General features: G+C 45.5%; 1 pseudogene; it reads right to left on the bottom strand.

The window, feature by feature from the left end:
• Positions 1–4719: 4719 nt before the first annotated feature.
• Positions 4720–6195, bottom strand: LOC142431661 (heterogeneous nuclear ribonucleoprotein A1-like; annotated as a pseudogene).
• Positions 6196–11338: the final 5143 nt, after the last annotated feature.

The following is an 11338-nucleotide window of genomic DNA, read 5'->3' as shown; positions in this document are numbered from 1 at the left end:
GACCTTTGCACTCCGCTGAAGGTGGACTCCTGGAGCCTCCTCGGGTTTAACTGCAACTCCAAGGCCCAGACCTCACTGGCCAGTCCTTCACAAAGGAGAGGGCCGCACAGCACGTCCTGATTGGCTGCCTCCTCGAGGGGCGTGGCTCCTCTGTTGAGCAAGCCCTGGACTCTGCCCAAATTTGATCCTGCCCTCTGCCAGGTCTTTGGGAGCACGCCCCCACCCTCGGGGGTGTGTGTGCAGCGGTGACTTGTTGGGCTGCTGACCATCAGGTCAGCAGTTCGAAACCACCAGCCACTCTGCGGGAGAAAGACGGGGCTTGCTACTGCCACAAAGAGCCACCGTCTCGGAAACCCACAGGGCAGTTCTACTCTGGCCTATGAAGTCAGCCTGAGTCAGAATCGAAGGCTTGAGGGTTTTGGGTTTCCCAGACCTTTAACTCTGCCCTACCTGGCGGATCGGAAGCTCAGTGTCCGACCCGGCCTCTTTCTTCTGGAGCCCGCACCTGCAAATAGGGTGTCCTTAGAGCCGCAGGAGAGAGGCTGTGGACAAACGAGATAATTTATCAGCAGCTGTCAGGTGCTGCCAAGTGAGTCTGACTCAGTACGACAAGACGACCTGCGCTGGCACCACCTGAGTGCACTGGGGGCAGCCACTGGGGCAATCTGTCTCAGGAAAGGGATTCTTTCTCCCTCCCTGACCTTCTACCAAGAGTGGTGTCCTTTTCCAGGGTCAGGTCTCTGTAGAGGAATCTCGTCATCTTTGTGTGTAGTCACATCATTTCATGTCAACTTGAAGATCTATAAAAGTGTAGGGGTGGAGGTTAGCCTGTCAATCAGGTCGCAACCCGATGGTGACTCCATGTGGACATATTCTCATAAAGAGGGTCCTGGGAAGCCACCGACCCCCTTCTGCCTTCACCTTCCTGCTGGTGGACCTGGGTGCTGCCAGAGCCCTGGAGATGCGTTCACCGCCATTGGACCCATGGGACTTGGCACCCACCAAGGCTGGTGATAAACCTGCATTCTGCATCATTGCATGTGACTTCGTGAGTCTGAAGAAGGACTAATGGACTAGTATTGGACTTAGGGACTTGAGTTGGACTGGGCTGGGATGTTTGCTTGATTTATAAGTACTTCTTAATATAAAGTTCTCTCTTACACGTATAGGAGTGTCTCTAGATTTGTTTCTCAAGGCAACCCGGCCTAGCACACTTCATGTTTAAGGAGTGATGGTCATGAACGGGTTATAAAATATTGCATTAAAATAGAATTATGAAACAAAAGAGGATCTGATGCAAAGGGCTTAAGTGGAGAGCAAATGCTTTGAAAATGATTAGGGCAAAGAATGTACGGATGTGCTTTGTACAATTGATGTATGTATATGTGTGGATTATGATAAGAGTTGTATGAGCCCCTAATAAAATGTAAAAAAAAATAGAATTATGTAGTCCACATGGAGAGGACGGAGGGAGGAAAAGAAAGTAGGTCTTTTTTTCATTCTTGTAGACATTAAAAAAATAATTAAATCATTTTACTGGGGGCTTGTACAACTTTTTTCACAATCCATACATACATCCGTTATATCAAGCACTTTTGTACATTTGTTTCCCTCATCATTCTCAAAACATTTGCTTTCTACTTGAGCCCTTGGTATCAGCTCCTCATTTTCCCCCTCCTTCTCCCCCCAGAATAGGTCTTTCTTAAAGAGGAGTTTAATAAAGGGGATGATAGAAATAGGAAATCATCACTGTGGTACAAAGAACCTCTAAGAAGATCCCAAGCCATCTGTCCTCCCTTCACCTCTGTGCACATACCTGTTCAATTGAGCACCCATCTAGCTGCTGCTGGGGAGGGATTTCAAAGATGTAATTAAGGCAGTTCTACCCTGTCCTGTCAGATCACAATGAATCAGCATTGAGTTGACAGCAGTGAGTTTTTGAGAGAAGGATGCCGGTGGCTCTGCTGGGTGCGCACTGAACTGCTCACAGCAATGTTGGTGGTTCAAAGCCCCCAGCTTCCCTTCGGGAGAAAGATGAGGCTGCCTGCTCTGATGAAGATCTACAGTCTCGGAAACCCTCTATTGGGTCACCCCGAGTCAGAATGGACTCAAAGGCAGAGGGCTTGGTGTTGGTTTATAACTATTCCCCCACCGCTCGTCTGTCCGTTTGCCCTACCATGATGGCTTGTACGTTGCTATGATACTGGAAGCGATGCCATTTGTCTCTCATGGCAGACAAATTTTAGCTGAGCTTTTGAGTAGAAAAAGACAGAATCAGGAAGGGGTGGCCAATTTCTGATAAATTAGCCCCGGAACCCCTTCTGAATGGCACCAGAAGATTGTCTGACACGGTGCCAGAGGGTAAACCCCTTCGACCGGAAGGCACTCAAAATAGGACAGAAATGCCACGTCCTCGAAGCAGAGTCAGCCTGAATGACCTGGATGGAGCAAAGCTTCAAGAACCTCCATGTGCTGAACTGGACTGAGAAAGACAGCTGCAAACATCAGCTAGTAATTGGAACATGGCATGCACGAAGCATGACTCGAGGAAAACTGGAAGTTGTTGAAATGGAACACACAGAGATTGATATCTTGGTATGATATGGATGGGTATTGGACATTTGAGAAAGACCATTGTGTGATGCACTCTTCCGGGAATTGAAGCTGAATGGTCCCATTCTTATGAAAAGAGTGTTCGAGATCATCAAAAGTACAGCTCTCAGTGATAGGATAGTATCTATAAGCCCATAGGAAGATAGTATGACTATTATTCAAATGTGTGCCACTAATACTCAAGATAAAACAGATTGGAGATTTCCACAATTGCTGCAGTCTGAATTTAAACACACAATCAAGATGCATTGACAAACACTAGTTATTACAATGGGAGAGCTGGAAACAAAGAAGGATAAGCAGTTGGAAATAGGATCTTGGTGACAGAAATGACACCAGAGTATGCCTGACAGACCTAAAAAAAGTCATTTTATTAGGGGCTCATATAACTCTTATCACAATCCATACCTATATCAATTGTGTCAAGCACATTTGTACATTCATTGCCCTCATCATTCTCAAAACATTTGCTCTCCACTTAAATCCCTGGCATCAGCTCCTCATTTTCTCTCCTCCCTCCCCGCTCCCCACTCCCTCATGAACCCTAGATAATTTATAAATGATTATTAAGTCATATCTTGCACCATCTGACGTCTCCCCTTACCCACTTTTCTGTTGTCTGTCCCCCAGGGAGGAGGTTATATGTAGATCTTTGTAATTGGTCCCCCCTTTCCACCCGACCTTTGCTCCATCCTCCCAGTATCAGTACTCTCACCACTGGTCCTGAAGGGTACATCTGCCCTGGATTCCCTGTATTTCCAGTTCCTATCTGTGCCAGTGTCTAGCCAGATTTGTAAGGTAGAATTGGGATCATGATAGTGGGGTGGGAAGGAAGCACTTAGGAACTAGAAGAAAGTTGTATGCTTCATCGTTGCTACCCTGCACCCTGACTGGCTCATCTCCTCCCCGTGACCCTTCCATAAGGGGATATCCATTTGCCTACAGATGGGCTTTGGGTCTCCACTCCGCACTACCCCCTCATTTACAATGATATGACTTTTTGTTCTTTGATGCCTAATAGCTGATCCCTTCGACAGCTCGCGTGATCACACAGGTTGGTGTGCTTCTTCCATGTGGACTTTGTTGCTTCTCAGCTAGATGGCTGCTTGTTTACCTTCAAGCCTTTGCCTGGTGGACTTTTATATGACCACTTTTTTTTAAAAGGGACATTTATTCAGGATCATGATCAGGCAACTACATAAAGCAACCAACTGCATGCGTTAAACAAACAAACAACCCCCCCCCCCAATACATCCTGGGTAAAAAAGAAGGTGGGGGACACTACAGTAAAATTCTTTCAGTTAGTTATACAAGAATTCATAATACAGTACTCGAATTCTTTTGCCCACACACGTGTGGGAAAGTAACGCGGAGGGAAATATGATGAGGATCATATTCACTAACTCACAACAGAGGAATCTGGAAAGCTGGTATTCCATGATAGAAAAGCCACCATTTTGATAAGTTAGAGATAACATCCAAGTGCATGATCCTGCTTTAATTGTCATTCCCACAGATTCTCCCCAAACAGTTATGCTGCCTTAAAGTGAGCACATGGTTGATTCTGTCTCCTTATAGAAGCAGACATTCTTTGATTATCTTCTCCTGCAGCTCCCATCCCCCCTCATGCCTCCCCCCAATGCAGGTATTGGGTTTCCTCACCTGTGAGTCAGGGACCTTACTGCAGTTACCACCCGCCTTGTGACGTATGTAACTGATGAATATGCATGTCTTATGGTTACCTATAAATATCCCAAGAGAGTAAAGACTTTCTCTCTCTGCCTGGACCAGGCTCCTGAGATCATGGCTGTCCTGGAAGTGAGCATGCTACTATGAAATGTGCCTGACTCCTTTATTTTATTCTCTCTCCTATCTTCCATGACTTTTCTGTAATCTTTATATATTATAGCTGTACAGTTGTGCCTACGGATCCCTCGGTTGTTAGAGGCTGTTTTACCCTGACACACATAAATATTGTCTTAAACATGTGTTCTTTGTAGCAGCTAGGCTCTGCCACCACTGTGCTCCACGGAGTTCACAAGTCTGTAGTTTCCTTGCCGCTGCTCTGGCTCTCCTCTCCTGCTAAGCTTTGTTTGCTCATAGTCATTAACATCTTCTGCCATTGCCACAGCTCCTGCAGCTGCTTGAACCACCACAGTCCCCTTGGTTTCGTAGTTTGGCAAAGTATTGACCTCCACCACAATACGGGCCAGAGCTTCTGCCTCCAAAGTTTCCTCCCTTCATCAGTCTACAATTGCAAGATTAATTGTTGTAGACTGCCCAAATCATTGTAGCTTCTCCCACCTCCCAAATTGCTACCATCATTACCAAATCCATCGTACACAATTCCCTCTACCACCATATCCACCACCACCACAGCTGCCACCAAAGCCACCACATCCATGGAAGTTTCTGTCCCGACCAAAGTTGCCATTCCCTCCAAAACCACCACCTCGGCCACCACCAAAGTGTCCAGAACCGCTTCGGTCTCTTTGGCTGGAAGAGGCACTGGCCATTTCTTGCTCCGGCAAGTTAGAGCCTTACTTACTTCACAGTTATAGCCATTCCCAAGCTGGTATTTCTGAATGGCAACCGTATTTACGGCGTCACGGTCATCAAAAATCACAAAAGCAAAGCCGCTCTTCTTGCCACTGCCTCGATCAGTCATGATTTCAGTTACTTCAGTGTTCCTGTATTGCTCAAGACAATCTGGCAAGTGGTCCTTTGCAGTGCCTTCTTACTGTCAGGGAGCTTTTCCACAGTCAAGTGGGCTTCCAGAGTGTTCTCGTGAGAGAGCCGTCTTGGGGTCCACCACTTTCCCCTGTGCTTTGTGTGGCCTTGCGTTCATGGCCGCGTCTGCCTCCTGCACGGCAGAGTTCAGGGACAGACCTAAAGTCTCTGGAGCGCTTGGTGCTTGGGTCTCTCCTCCTCATACTCTCCTCGAGCACCTCCCCCATTGCTCTGTAGATGCTCATCTGCTGGTTCATAACTCAACCCACCTGAGGTGCTTAGTTGATTGTGCCAACCTGGCTGATACACACAGGTGGGGTTCATTGAAGGTCGGAGAGACAAGTGGCTAGGTGAGCCTCACCTTTCTAGTTTTCAGGTCTCTTGCTTTGTGATGGCTGGACCAGGGTGCAGCTGCCTTAGCAGTTCCCTGCTTCAGCTGGCAAGGTTCACTCCCTGCAAGACACCCCTGAGCAGAAGCCGCATGGACCTACCCTGATGCTGCCCTGGGTGCTGGAGCACCCGTGTGGAGACCCTTGACAGGCTGAGAAGCTTAAACACTCACTGATTCGGCTTTCCTCCTGCAGTCAGCATCATAGTGTGTGTTTTGTGAGATGGAGGAGGACTTTGTGGATTGGTGTTGGACATATGGGTAAATGTGTTAATGTTGGACTTGTGGGCTTGGGCAGCACTGAGTTGGGATGTTTTCTTGATGTGTACGTAACCTTTATATAAAACTCTCTCTTATACATGAGTTTCTGTGGATTTGTTTCTCTAAAGTACCCAGACGAACACACCACCAATGAAGGGTTTCCACAGCTATTTAGGTTCTTTAGGAGACTCTGACTTAGACATGAGGGCACTGTGTATGGGGGTGGTGGGTGGGGGATGGGGTTGGGTGGCGTGGTGGTGAATGATGTTCCCTCTGCAGGATCCATAGGCAGAAAGTAGACCATCACCTTATTCATCGTGCTACTTTTAATAACATAAAACAGTGACTTCCCCTATACATGGGAGAAAGACGAGGCATTCTACTCCTGTAAAGTGTTACGGTCTCAGAAACACTCTGAGGTAAGCATTGGCTCTATGGCAGTGAGTTTGGTTTTGGTTACACCTAGACATATGGATCTCACTGGATGGAATGGACAGTAATCAGATTGGCTACATCTGCAGAAAGAGATGACAGAGATGCTCAATATCATCAATCAGAATAAGGCTGGGAGATGACTGCGGAACAGACCACGAATTACACATATGCAAGTTCAAGTTGAAACTGAAGAAATTGAAAACAAGTCCACAAGAGCTAAGCGATGATCTTGAGGATGTCCCACCTGAATTTAGAGACCCTCTCAAGAATTAACTTGACGTATTGAACAATAATGACAGAAGGCCACATGGGTTGCAAGGTAAGATCAAAGACAACACACGCAAAGAAACCACACAGTCATTAAAAAGACAAAGAAACAAAGCACCAAACGTGCTCTTGAGTGTAGCGTAGCTACAACAAATGGAGAAACGATGAAGGAAAAGAGTTCAACAAAAGATTTTAAGGAGTGGCTCAAGAACACAAAGTATTAAAAGCAACACAAAGTATTATAAAGAATGGGCAAAGACATGGAGTTAGAGAACTGAATGAGCAGAGCATACTCAGCATTTCACAAGTTGAAAGAACCAAAGAACATGTTCAAAGCTTGTGAGGTCCAGCCTCACATCCTGAGGGGTCCTAAGGGGAGGTTGTGTAATTGAAGGGAAGCCATTAGACAGACAAAGGTTTTGGGTCCTCACCTCCGCATGACTTCAGAAGCCAGGTCTGTGCAGAGTGACTGTATTGTCAACATTATCTTATTTACTCTCCAGCATGCAAGTCCCTCTAATTACACTTAACTACTTATGTAATAAAGTGGGCTGTACCCTAACTCTGGAGGTCCCTGTGTTCATTGGAGGAGTAACCTGATGCCAGTGCTGGGGGCAGGTAGGGGGAGTGACTGTCCCCAGAGCAGGGAGAGCATTAGCAACATGTCTGCTCCTAGAGATCAAGCTGCCGGTCAGATAGCAATCACCATGTGCTTGGAAGAGGTCACTTTAAGGCAGCGCCATGATGGGAGGATATTGTGGGAATTAACCTTGCTTATTAGAATACGATTGGGACTCACTTACAACTCACAAGTATGAAGGCCTCTTGGCCTGCCCACACATTGTCTTCCCGTTCCTCAGTTTCCCACAAAAACTGAGTTGTAGCATTGAAGGGTACTGTGGGACAAAGTAGTTTAATGACACAGGAAGCAAAAAAAGAAGAGTGGGAGGAAACACACAATGTCAGGATACCAGAAAGACTCGCTCAGTGTGCAGGAGGTCAATAACAGATGGTATTGAAGGAAGAAAGCCAAGCTGCACCAAAGGCCTTTGCAAACATCAAAGCCCCAGCAACCGACAGTTGTCAATGGGAATGCTGTACAATTGGATTCCGCATTGGAGGGTTTCCTTTGTCTAGGACAAAAAACTTTGGAAGACGGCGACCTGGCCAGCGGATAAGAAGAGCCCCATACTTGTGCCCATTCCGAAGCAAAGTGGTCCAGCAGAACGCAGGGAGTCCTTGGACACCCTCATTAATATCATATGCAAATATGTTTTTGCTGAAGAGAATTGGAAACTGGTTGCAGCATTGCATTGATGAGAATTACCAGAAACTTAAGTTGGATTCAAAAGAGTATGTGGGGGTACAAGGGATATCATTGTTGATCTCAGATGAATCTTGGTGCTGCAAACAGAGAGGACCAGAAAGATGTTTGCCTGTGCTTTATTGACTTCACAAAGGCATTAGTCTGTGTGAATCATAACAAATTATGATAGCATTTCAAAGAATGGTAATTCCAGTGCAGTTCCTTGGGCTTGTGTTGAACCCGTACATCGACCAAGAAGCAGTCATTTAAACAGAACTAGGGAATACAGCATCCGATTTTCAGCGGCTACTTCCTCCCAAGCGGGCAGCCTGGTCTTCCTTTGTAGTCTGCTCTTTGCCTGGAAGTTCCACTGAAACGGTCCCCTTTGGGTGCCCCTGCTGGCATTTGGAATGCCAGCGATATAGAGTCCAGCATCACAGCCATGCAGAAGTCACCACAGTACAACACACGGGCAGACAAGTAAACAGGAAAGAGGCGCACTGGTGCTTTACTGACTGTACCAAGGCATTGCACTGTGTGCGTCATAACTACGGAAAGTCCTGAGAAGAATAGGACTCCCCAAGCATTTCACTGTGTTCCTGTGGAACTTGTACATGGCTAAGGAGGAAGTTGCTTTTTGTTTTTAAATAACTGAATAAGAATACTGCATGGTTTAAAATGAGAGCAGGTGTGTGGCAGAGTTGCATCCTCTTACCACACTTATTCACTCTGTATGCTGAGCAAATCATCGGAGAGGCTGCATTATACAAAGAAGACTGCAGCACCAGGATGGGAGGAAGCCTCTGAACAACCTGCCACACGCAGAGGACACGGCCTTGCTGCTGGGAGCACTTGCTGAAGGAGATCACGGATCACAGCCGTCAGTATGGATTATGATTCAATGTAAAGCAGACGAAAACCCTCAAAATTAGACCAGTGATAAATAGAGGGAAAAAATTGAGATTGTCAAGTCTGTTAGACAGGGTTCTCTAGAGAAACAAAACCAGAATGCTAACAATTATATATATATATATATATAGATAGATAGATAGATAGATAGATAGATAGATAACATACAAAACAAAGTTAATTAAATTATAAAGCGGTACAAATGTCTCAGTGCAGCTCACTCCCGAGCGACAGTTGTGAGACACTGGCAGTCCTTCAAGTCTTGAGGGACACCGGGTAGTTCCCTGTAGAGCAATTCAGGATATCCAGGCACAGGCAGCAAACAGCAAGGCAGGTCACCAACAGCCAGATGACAGGGTCCGACAGTCCCCAGCTCAAGAGAGGTAAGTTCCAAAGGTGTGCCAAAGCATGTCTTGAAGGAATCTCAAATTACAGTGACACAGTCCACAGGTTAGGTGTCCCATAGGTAGTGTGGCTTGCAGATTGAGACACAGAACAAGCAAGGCAGCCGCACACTGGTCCGATGATCAAAGAGCAAGAGACAAGAGAGACGAGGCTCGCCGAGCTATTTATCTCTCCGCCCCTCAATTAATTCCACATGTGTTCATTGGCCACGTTGGCACAATAAACGTTAACTACCTCACCAAGGATTCCATCTTACTTGGGTCCACAATCCATGCTCATGGAAGCAGCAGTCAAGAGATCAAAAGATGTGTTGCATTGGATACATCTGCTGCAAATGTATCCTCTTTAGAGTGTTGCAAAGCAAAGATGTTACTTTGAGGACTAAGGTACAACTGACCCACACTATGATATTTTCCATTGCTTCAGATGCATGTGCAAGTTGGAACTGAATAAGGAAGACTGAAGAAGAATCAATGCCTTTAAATTACCATACTGGTGAAGAATATTTAAGTACCATGGACCGCAAAAAGCACAAACAATTTTGTCTTGGAAGAAGGATAGCCAGAATGAGCCTTAGAGGCAAGAATGGCAAGACGTCATCTTACATACTTTGGACATGTTGTCAGGAAAGGCCAATCCTTGGAAAAGGACATCATGGTTGGTGAAGTAAAGGGGCAGCTAAGAAGGGCAAGGTTCTCAGTGAGATGGATTGACGCAGAGGCTGCAGCAATGGGCTCAAGCACAGGAACAGTTGTGAAGATGGGGCAGGACCGGGCAGGGTTTCATTCTGTGTGCCCAGGGTTCTTATGGGTTGGACTCAACTCCATGTCACCAGACATCAATAACAGCATACGGCATGCTTTAAAATCAGTAAAGGTGAGCTGTGTCATATTCAGTCATCATGCTAAGCAAATTACCCCATACCTTGGACTATCTGAGGAATTACTGAGGTTTGGAGAAAGATTTATTATTAGCTTGTCATACGCAGAGGGCATAAACTTACTTGCTGAAAGCAAAGAAGACCTGAAGTGCTTATTGATGAAGATCAAAGATTAAAGTTTTCATACGGATTATAGTTCAACACAAAGAAAACAAAAATCCACACCACTGGACCGATTCCCATCATGATATATGAGGAAGATGTTGAAGTTGTCAAGGATTTGATTTTACCTGGCTCCATCATCAATGTCCATGAAAATAACAGGAAATCAAACAATATATGGCCATTGTGCAAATCTGATGCCAAAGATCAATTTACTCTGATCCAAAGATTGTGAATTATATAATCCAAATCCAAAGCAGGGAACAGTCTCAGAGCTCAAATTGTGACATTCCAGTGTGCTAAAGGCTATGGACGATGGTGGAAACCCAAAATACATTTATATGATCTACACAGGACATACGGCTCCAGTGGTTTCCCTCTATCCATAATTGAGGGATGGAAATAGCCTGGCTATCAGAGAGTCTTGGAGAGATGACTAAAGTGGATTAAAATGATCAATCTGACTTAAAACCTTGTTACTTGATCTCCCTTCTGGAACACTTTGGGCTTGATCTGATTTTTAATTATTTCCTGTTTTTTCCCCTTCCATATTGGGGTTTATCGCTGTTGTATTTTGTCATCGTTGGTAGCCTTTGTGACTCTTTGTTCTCCATCTTTCTATAATTTTTGGTATATGAAACCCACGATAAGAGACAACAATAAGGGTTCCTGGAGCGTACAGAGGTGGGGCGGTGGGAGTGGGGGAACTGGGGTGGGGGTGGGGAGCTGACATCAAAGTGTTCAAGAAGGAAGAAAATGTTTTGCAACTGATTTTGGTAGCAATTGTACAACACTGATTGAACTATGGAATGGTATGATGTCTGGATCAACTCCTAATAAAATGGTTCTGCTTACATAAATAAATAAACAAACACATATGTGCACATATACATACACACATTTATAACTATCTGTAAATTGCTCTATCAGGGTGTGGTAGTTACATTCTCATGTCCACCTGAGGGTATTAAGAGTGAAGGGG

The sequence above is a fragment of the Tenrec ecaudatus genome, chromosome 18 (genome assembly GCF_050624435.1).
Source record: "Tenrec ecaudatus isolate mTenEca1 chromosome 18, mTenEca1.hap1, whole genome shotgun sequence".
NCBI classification, from domain to species: Eukaryota; Metazoa; Chordata; class Mammalia; order Afrosoricida; family Tenrecidae; genus Tenrec; species Tenrec ecaudatus.
Note: the sequence above shows the minus strand (reverse complement) of the source record. Positions and strands in the feature narration are given on the sequence as shown.